The 7,559-nt window shown below is 34.8% G+C and overlaps 1 long non-coding RNA gene across 1 annotated transcript in view; it reads right to left on the bottom strand.

Moving 5' to 3' along the window:
* LOC125614754 overlaps positions 1-7,172 on the bottom strand; it is a 15,613-nt gene extending 8,441 nt beyond the window's left edge. Inside the window, exon 1 of the long non-coding RNA XR_007345323.1 lies at positions 6,832-7,172. This is a non-coding gene — a long non-coding RNA (uncharacterized LOC125614754). The remainder of the gene's footprint in view (positions 1-6,831) is intronic.
* Positions 7,173-7,559: the final 387 nt, after the last annotated feature.

The following is a 7,559-nucleotide window of genomic DNA, read 5'->3' as shown; positions in this document are numbered from 1 at the left end:
AGCAAAAGCAATTCTAAGCAGGAAGTGTGAATCTGGAGGTATAGCGATACCAGATTTCAAACTGTACTACAGAGCAATAGTAACAAAAACAGCATGGTACTGGTACCAAAACAGGCAGGTGGACCAATGGTACAGAATAGAGGACACAGAGACAAATCCACAAAATTACAACTTTCTTATATTTGATAAAGGCGCTAAAAGCATGCAATGGAGAAAGGATAGCATCTTCAACAAATGGTGCTGGGAAAACTGGAAATCCATATGCAACAAAATGAAACTGAATCCCTTTTTCTCACCATGCACAAAAGTTAACTCAAAATGGATCAAAGAGCTTGATATCAAATCAGAGACTCTGCACCTGATAGAAGAAAAAGTTGGTCCTGATCTACATATTGTGGGATCGGGCTCCAAATTCCTTAATAGGACACCCATAGCACAAGAGTTAATAACTAGATTCAACAAATGGGACTTACTCAAACTAAAAAGTTTTTTCTCAGCAAGAGAAACAATAAGAGAGGTAAATAGGGAGCCTACATCCTGGAAACAAATTTTCACTCCTCACACTTCAGATAGAGCCCTAATATCCAGAGTATACAAAGAACTCAAAAAATTAAACAATAAGATAACAAATAACCCAATCAACAAATGGGCCAAAGATCTGAACAGACACTTCTCAGAGGAGGACATACAATCAATCAACAAGTACATGAAAAAATGCTCACCATCTCTAGCAGTCAGAGAAATGCAAATCAAAACCACCCTAAGATACCATCTCACTCCAGTAAGATTGGCAGCCATTATGAAGGCAAACAACAACAAGTACTGGAGAGGATGTGGGGGAAAGGGTACTCTTGTACATTGCTGGTGGGACTGCAAATTGGTGCGGCCAATTTGGAAAGCAGTATGGAGATTTTTTGGAAAGCTGGGAATGGAACCACCATTTGACCCAGCTATTGCCCTTCTCGGACTATTCCCTAAAGACCTTAAAAGAGCATACTACAGGGATACTGCCACAATGATGTTCATAGCAGCACAATTAACAATAGCTAGACTGTGGAACCAACCCAGATGCCATTCAATAGATGAATGGATTAAAAAAATGTGGCATTTTTACACAATGGAGTATTACACAGCACTAAAAAATGACAAAATCATGGAATTTGCAGGGAAATGGATGGCATTAGACCAGATTATGCTAAGTGAAGTTAGCCAATCCCTAAAAAACAAATGCCAAATGTCTTCTTTGATATAATGAGAACAACTAAGAACAGAGCAGGGAGGAAGAGCAGGAGGAAAAGATCAACTTTAAACAGAGACATGAGGTTGAAGGAAAAGGGAGAAAAAAGGGAAATTGCATGGAAATGGAAGGAGACCCTCAATGATATACAAAATTACATATAAGAGAATTTGAGGGGGAAGGGAAAAAAACAAGAGAAAGAATTAAATTACAACAGATGGGGTAGAGAGAGAAGATGGGAGGGGAGGGGATGGGGGATAGTAGAGGATAGGAAAGGTAGCAGAATACAACAGTTACTAATATGGCATTATGTAAAAATGTGGATGTGTAATTGATGTGATTCTGCAATCTGTATTTGGGGTAAAAATGGGAGTTCATAACCCACTTGAATCGAATGTATGATATATGATATGTCAAGAGTTTTGTAATGTTTTGAATAACCAATAAAAAAAATAAATGGAAGTCCAGAATTGACTCCTATAATTAGAGAATTCAAAAAACACTTAGAGACACATATATTTTTGCTTGGGTTTTCCTACTTTGGATTATTATTTTTCTTTCAGAATCTTTAACTTAATTCATAGTTTTTTTCTATACATATCTGCAGTTTTATAGAAAATAATATGGTGATGTTTCCTTTCTAGAAATTAAGCTTTGTATATTAATTAGATGTCTTAGATTTGAGCTTTTAGCTACACAGTGTTTACTTGGAATTTTTTTTTTCCTTTTTAAAGTTTGGTAGTTTTATTTTTTAAAAGAAAACTTTTTTTAAAAAACATTGCTAAGATGATGCCTTGAATTTTGCCTGGTATTTAATTTCTAAAATTCTGCTTTTTGTCATCATGAGACTATTTCAAGGGAGTAGGAGTTCAGTATGGTAGTGAATGTCCACTCTGATTTCTGCCTACCTCCAAAAAAAGCATCAACATGTTCCCAACTGATTCAAGGGAGCACATGTGGGGTTGTATCTACTTTTGTCTTCTCTGGCTCACCATTGGCCCTTTGCCCCTTTACTGATGATGTTTGTTTTGACTGGTTGTTTTTCAATGGTTCTGCTGGTGTTTTATGGGGGAAAAGGGAAATCAGAGATCTTAAAGACTAAAAGAAAGACTGAACTTGCAATGTATCTCTTTTGCTCCTCCAATTTTAACGTGCCAACTGAAGACAACAGAACTTCTGTCTCATGAGGAAGGCAGAATTCTCCAGCTCTTTTGCCTTTTGTTACTCAATGAGAGCACCAAGAAAAACCAGAGCAGTGAAACATCCATTGTTTTTTTAAATCTTTTCAGAGTGATATTGATCTTTGTTGGGTTAAGAAATACAGTGTATTATTCCTTCATAGCCCTCCTCAATAGAACCTGTTGGTAACTTCCCATTATTTGACTAGCATTTAGAAAAGTTATTACTAATAGGTTTCAGTGATAAATAATATGGCCAGGAAAAAAATTTGATATGACACTTCAGCTGATGGTGGGATGATGTTGATACTTTTGTTGTGTGGAGACTGAGGAAGAGAAAGTGCTAGGAGTGATGAATACATATTTATGAGAATTGCCTTCCTTTGCAACTGGACATTTATATGCTTTTGTTATTTACCTTACTTCATATAAAGGAGACTTTTACATATGTAAACACGGTACAACATATTTTTATGAAACATTTGTACACCTAGTTGGTGCATGACACTTTATGGGTTTAGAGGCTATGTTGAGGAATAAGGCAAAAAAAACTTGAAATAGCACTGAATTCATAGATTGATAAAAGCATACGTGTGGCTTACGGATAAATTCTTTTCTCTGAAAGTGTTTCTTAAAACCAGATGTGAATAGAAAGAAGGTATTCAGAACAATACATAAAATGGCTGCGATTGGTGGAATTGATAGGATTCACAATACATGAAAAACTGATTTATCATTGCATTTGGTCCTAAAACATCTATGTAGATCAACAGAGGCACAGTAAGAAAGATAGCTAGTATAAAATACCAAAGCAAAGGGGTTAATTGGCCTTACTGGATTCAGTTTGCCACTCTGGTGGCACTTTCTGTTGTCTGTGTAAAAGAGTTGCAAAGTAATTTTCCACTAAGCAGGCCACTCTGTTATTTATACAGTTGAAACACCAGGAGGGGATGGATCAGTTTTCTGCCCACATCATGCTTTCTTATCTAGCTGTTTCTACACACCTCCCTAATTGTAACCTCTCCTAAGTCCTTATGATTTTTTTTATTTAAGTTTCTTATTCATGGAGTCATGTGTATGGATATTACACCTGGTTCCATTGAACTGCACTTAATTCTTTCTCACCTCTGTGCTTGTTTTACCAAGTCACACCGCAAAACTTACTGAAACTCTTTGAAATTTTTGTCAATTAACATTTTAAAAATCTTTAAAAATTAAACCATTGCACATGTCTCTACAGTGCTCTTTATCTGCTAGTACGCCCACACAACTAAGATGTTAATATATTAAAATATATACTTCCAAACTATTTTCATATCTATCTATCCATCTATATATTTACAAACATAACATGCTCTTCTGAAAGTATCATTCTGCTTTTGTATATCTACATTGTGTTTTCAGAAGCATGCCTGTTACACAGAGATGTATCCATGTTACCTAGATCGAGTTCAAACTGGTAATTTCATTGTAATTCACATTATAGTTTTCTACCTACTAATGGACATTTAAGCTACATTCAGCCACCCCCTGCCCCCATTAAGCAATACTACAATGAAGAGACATATATATTATGTTATGAACATATTGGTAATTTTTTAGGGCAGTGTTTTCCAAACATCAGTTAATAAAATCAATTTAGTAGTTTGCAATCTACATTTAAAAGAGAAAAGAATGCAGAAAAACATGTCAGAGTAAATGGTATTTATTTTTTCATGAATACATATTATTGAGTTCTGAGTGGTGAATATTCATTATATCTGCTATGGTAGGACTCAGTCAAAAAGTTTATGGTGTGTAATATAAACTATATTTTATACTGTCCATCTTAGTCTGCTCCAGGTTATGTGTCCAGAAGTGGATTATTCTGGATCATGGGCTACATCATATTTTGTAGCAATGCTAATTCATATTCCCCACATGCTAATCACTAAAATTCTAGTCAGAATTTTACATGTTGTATATTGTGGAGGATGAAAAGTTCTGTACTATTTTAATTTTAACTAGTGATGTTAAATATAACCTCTTTATAATGGAAGAGCATGAAAACCTATCCCGTTGAAAGATTACCATTCTTGAAAATCATATGGATGCTAGAGAAACTTTCATCCCCAGACTCTTTTCTAACATTTTCTTTTTTTAAGTAAAAATCACAAAACCATGTGGTCTTGGTAATTACTAAAGACAGTTGTATTAATGATTTCACATTCTACTACTTTACAAACTGTAAACACAAACATTTTACCCAATATCAATACTTTCAGGTCCACAGCATAATTGAGGAATGATCCCTCAATATATGAAACTATTTTGTTTCAGTCAAATTCTATTTTTCCCGTGTCCTCTAATGTGGAAGAACAGTAGAATATATTTCAGGCCATTGTTAAGGCCACTATAGAATGAAAGAATACCCTAATGAATAGAACATTTAGAAATAATTTAGTTCTAATTGTTGTTGGTTAGCCATGTTTGTCTTGTATTTCTTTGATAATGGAGATATACTCATTTCCTCTTTCAGTTATTGTTAATGGTTATTTAAACTTATATACCTATTAGTTATTTTTATTGGTGCTATATGTGTCCTTATAAGTCATGAAGGAAAGAGTAATCATTAATTATGACAGCTCAAATGTTGAAAGAAAGATTGTTCTTTTGTTGTGGGAATTTTGATTTTTACACTACCAGGCAGCCATATATCATTTAGAAAATATGTCTATAAGTACATATTATACATACTAATTTCATTTTTGAACTCCATATTCCCTTAAGGCTTATTCTAGAAATTGTCAATTTTTAATATTGTTTTGTTTTACTTAACTGTCATTTACAAAGTTGTAAACAGAGTTGGAAGGTGGTTCAATAAGTGGTGTCTTATTTAGAATGGCCTTTAACCTTTTTCTTTTAAAGCAAAAACTTGTTTGAGGACTGTATCATGGTATTAAGGTATTTCAGTTCAGATTTCAACTTGAAATTACCTTCTTTCTTCCCCTTCTCGGACTATACCCAAAAGACCTAAGAAGAGCATACGACAGGGACACAGCCACATCAATGTTTTTAGCAGCACAATTCACAATAGCTAGAATGTGGAACCAACCTAGATGCCCTTCAATAGATGAATGGATTAAAAAAGTGGCATTTATACACAATGGAATATTACTCAGCACTAAAAAATAATAAAATCATGGCATTTGCAGGGAAATGGATGGCATTAGAGCAGATTATGCTAAGTGAAGTTAGCCAATCCCTAAAAAACAAATGCCAAATGTCTTCTCTGATATAAGGGGGGTGACTCAAAATGAGATAGGGAAGAAGAGCATGAGAAGAAGACTACCACTAAATAGGGAAGAGAGGTGGGAGGGGAAAAGAGGGAGAAGGGGAATTGCACAGAAGATGGGAGGAGAACCTCATTGTTATACAGAATACATATATGATTTTGTAATGAAAAAAAGGAAAAAAAAGTGTGTCACATTAGATTGGATAGAGAGAAAGGATGGGAGAGGAGGGGAGGAGTAGGGAGGATAGGAAGGGCAGCAGAATAGAATAGACAATATGATTGATGTATGTACATTCCATGTATGTATTATATATCAAAATACATTCTACTGTCATGTATGACTAAAAATAAATAAAGAGGTGACAAGCAACTTTAAGGTTGAAGCAGGAACTGCTTTATTGCGAGTGAACTCAGCAGGAACTGAGAACTCAAAGTAGTGGGCACCCAAGGTAGCAGGAGCCGCTTCTCTGTGGGACAGCAGAGGTACATATACCCAACTAATTACACACAGTTTAACTTAATTAACATCATCTAGATACAGCAGTCTATTTCTATTTTTGTCTTAAGGTAGGAATTCTGGCAATGATGGCAAAAGAAAATTATGTAGCATTCCAGCAGGCACTAAAAAAATAATTATCTGAACAATTTACATTATCCTGAAACAAATTATTAAATATAATGAAAAGGAAAGGTGAAAGTAAATAAACAGATCTGTTAACCTCCTTTTTTGTTCACTTTTTAAAACAATACGCAATTTAAATTAAACTGCTTAAATCACGTGAATATAAGATATTTGGATCCATATTTTCATGAGTGCTCCTGATATATGGACATACGCACATACAGACATACAACACATAACACAAGTGTGCACACATAACACAATAGTAATAAAGGCCTTGTAGCTTTTTCACAGGTGAAATGTCCATTGCAATGTTTAAAATCTCCACAGTTGATTAAAAAAAATAAAACTGATCCAAAAAACATTAACCCAGGTCTGTATGAGCTCAAAAAATAAAATAGAAAAATTCTTCTTGTAACTTGCATATGGGTTTGAAGGTATTTGCACAAGGAAGCCTCAAGGTCTTTTACATTTGAAATAAGCCTTAATGGTGCTCATTAGCCTCCAGGTGTAGAAAAACCATTATCACAGATGTAAGAATGGTTAAACTGGAGATCTGGATACCAGCTGTTATGGATTTCAGCCAAATCATCTTCTTTTTGGTCTGTAGAAATCGCTTTAGTTAGTCTCTCTGGAATCCAAATCGGCTACTGTTCTCCCTGTGGAAACATACAAACAGACCCCCGACTCCAGACAATCACTGGGTCAGGACCTTTTCGTTGTCCAGTTAGAATATCCTGCCAAAGTACCTTTGGCTTATGTACATTTTTTGGACACATATGCCTTCCCACAGCACTAAGTCCTGATGAATCCAAATTTAAAAAGTTTAACGTAAAAAGGATTATGTTAAGTTTACCTTTGGGGGATATATATCCCTTCCCAATTCCCTCTTTTTGTTTTAGTACATTTTAATAGTTTTATGTGCTCTTTCAACTATGCCTTGTTGCTGTGGATTATACGGGATTCCTGTTATGTGAGTAATGCCAAATGATGAGCAAAACTGCTTTAAACAAGTAGAAGTATAGCCAAGGACATTATCTGTTTTTAACTGTTTTGGAATGCCAAGAGTGGCAAAATTTTGTAAACAATGAGATATAATATCTTTTTTCTCCGGTATGAAGGGAGCCCATTAAATATCCGGAAGAAGTATCAACTGTAACATGCAAATATTTTAATTTTCCAAATTCTGGCAAATGTGTGACGTCCATCTGCCAGATATGATTAGATATTAATCCTCTAGGATTAATT

The sequence above is a fragment of the Marmota marmota genome, unplaced genomic scaffold (assembly GCF_001458135.2).
Source record: "Marmota marmota marmota unplaced genomic scaffold, marMar, whole genome shotgun sequence".
NCBI lineage: Eukaryota > Metazoa > Chordata > Mammalia > Rodentia > Sciuridae > Marmota > Marmota marmota.
The sequence above is the reverse complement of the archived record's forward strand: the minus strand, read 5'-3'. Positions and strand labels throughout refer to the sequence as shown.